The following is a 2,568-nucleotide window of genomic DNA, read 5'->3' as shown; positions in this document are numbered from 1 at the left end:
CTGTGTTCCATAAGAAGAAAGACAAGAAGGTTGGGGAATCGAGTAGCACTTTCTAATTTGACACATTCGAGCACTTTGAGAAAACTCCAAATAAGAAACAAGTAGGATACAAGCTAGAAACTGAGGATGATTCAAAGGACAACATCAAGAGTGAAGTAGAAGAGACGGCAGACGTAATAGATATGATGATGGAAGAATACAAGAAGTGGATGCGTAACGACAATGGGTTGGGTCTTGTACCACCCGAAATTCCAGCGACCGCTAATTTCAATATCAAAGGGCATATTCTAGCTATGCTTAAAGATATCTCATTCCATGGGAAGGACCAAGAAGATGCCTTCAATCACATTGATGAAGTTTTGGACATTGCTAACTATTTCAATGTTCCAAATGTTACTAGAGATGCGGTTTTACTGAGGATGCTTCCAGTAACACTTATGGGAGATGCAAATTTTTGGTTGAAGTCACTTGCGCCTGGAGCTATTTTGACATGGACAATTTTCGTGAAACTTTCATAGAACAATTTAGTCCTCCTTCGAAGATTTCCAAACTTAAAAAGAAGATTGCTAATTTCCAACTAGAAGTTAAAAAGTCCATATATGAAGCTTGGAAAAGCTACAAAGGTCTTCTAAGAAATTATCCCTAACAAGACCTGAATGTTCAACATGAAGTTTCTATTTTCTATGATGGGGATGAATGGGATAACAAGGCAATTGCTTAATTCTCAAGGACCAATGACTAAGAAGAATCCTGCTACAATCAAGGAATAAATTGAAGAATTCGTGAAACATTCAAGAGAATACCATAATCCATGAGAAGATGTTATACATGGTAAAGGAAATGGAGATAGACGGAATGAGAAATTAGCAACAATAATGGCTAAACTTGAGAATACGGATAGGCAAATGTCAAAGATGGATCAATCTATACATGGCATACGAGTTGGGTATGATAATTACAATGGGTCGTACTTGACCAAAGATTTCATTTTAGATGAGAATGGGAACCAGAAGGCATAAGTATGCTACTCAAGTGGTTACCGATATGATGAAGATTGGAGGAAACCAAAGGAGTAGTTTCCATACAATGAATTGAAGAAAGAAAAAGACGAGAAATTGAAGCAAACCGATCGAGGTTTTTATAAAAAAGAACAACCATAACCCGAGAACAAATCCGAGTTTGAGTCAATGCTTGCACATTTTGCAGCCATTTCTGATAAAAGACATGATGCTAATGACACTACGATAAGGAACCAACATGCTACTATCAAGAACATCGGGACACAATCGTGTCAATTGACCAAAATCGTAAACAATCGATTGCCACCCAAAACTTGCGATCAAAATCGACAATCTTAAGTTATTGTGACATCCCCAAAATCACGGCCAGAAAAGACCGATTTTCATTTATGCTTTTAAAATAATTTCAGAGTAAATCCTTTTGATTTGAAAGAGTTGCGGAATTTGTTCCCAAAAACAAAACGTGATAAATAATATTTACCAAAGCATTTCATAAAAGAAATGTATTTTCATTATATAATTAAAACTCGGGATGTCATGTTCCGATACAGACCATAAAGCATAAACGACAACATTACAAGTCATTCAACAAATATATACATATACAGACTTGTAAACAAAACAACTCGATGATTCATCTATCTTATGCCCTTGCGCCACTTCCTGTAATACAAATAAAACTGAGTGGATCAGGCTTGGGAGCCTGGTGAGCATATAGGGTTTTCAACCCACAATAAATAAATTATATTTAATTTCACCAACCAACAATAACCTGATTACCCATTCCCGTTATCCTCACTTTACGTCCCTAAAACAACATCTATCTCAAGGGACCTAATCTAGGATTTTCATCAGGGCGGACATTACTGCTAAGGGGTTTCCTCAACAATAGATATCCTAAAGGCAACCATGAGGGGGATAGAGTACATCGGTGAACACATCGTTCACAACACCTACAGGTTATGAACCTGCTAGCGTTCCACTGGACTGTCTAGAAAGAGTCTGTGGTTGTTATCCATACTCTGCTGAATAACTAGATCAACAACAACAACAACATCGAGGCCTCTCATCTGTTTATTACACACCAACTATCTACCCATGTTCTACCCAACATTTTAGTAGATAGAAAAATATATATTTTTTATACATAGTTTAAAACCTGTATATCTTTTTCATTCAATACATATTCCACATAACAGATGAGGCACACCCACATAACACGTATTTCATAGAAAGTAAATCAGATCTATGAGATAGAAGAGAGTGAATATACATTCACACATATAACAACAAAATTATACACATAACACGTATTTTGTATAAAATACTTCATAGTTATGCGTTAGAAGAAAGTAACTATACACTCAATTGATTAGAAGATGATCGGACAACACTACAGCTTGTAGAAGTAGAAATCCTCAGCAGATCTGGAAGATCTCTACAAAAACCGAACTTCTCGCGGACAGAGCTTCGGCTCGGGAATCTCACTTCTCGGGATCTCGGGGCTTCGAAACTTGCTTCGGGGCTCGGGAATATTACCGGGGCTTCG

At 37.1% G+C, this 2,568-nt stretch overlaps 1 non-coding gene across 1 annotated transcript; it reads right to left on the bottom strand.

Annotated features, from left to right (window-relative positions):
• Positions 1-547: 547 nt before the first annotated feature.
• LOC145007815 (small nucleolar RNA R71) lies at positions 548-654 on the bottom strand. Its single transcript, XR_013663179.1, has one exon. It is a non-coding gene; the product is annotated as a small nucleolar RNA R71 (small nucleolar RNA).
• Between the last annotated feature and the right edge of the window lie 1,914 nt (positions 655-2,568).

Source organism: Lactuca saligna, chromosome 7 (genome assembly GCF_052625555.1).
Source record: "Lactuca saligna cultivar CGN05327 chromosome 7, ASM5262555v1, whole genome shotgun sequence".
Taxonomy (NCBI): Eukaryota; Viridiplantae; Streptophyta; class Magnoliopsida; order Asterales; family Asteraceae; genus Lactuca; species Lactuca saligna.
Note: the sequence above shows the minus strand (reverse complement) of the source record. Positions and strands in the feature narration are given on the sequence as shown.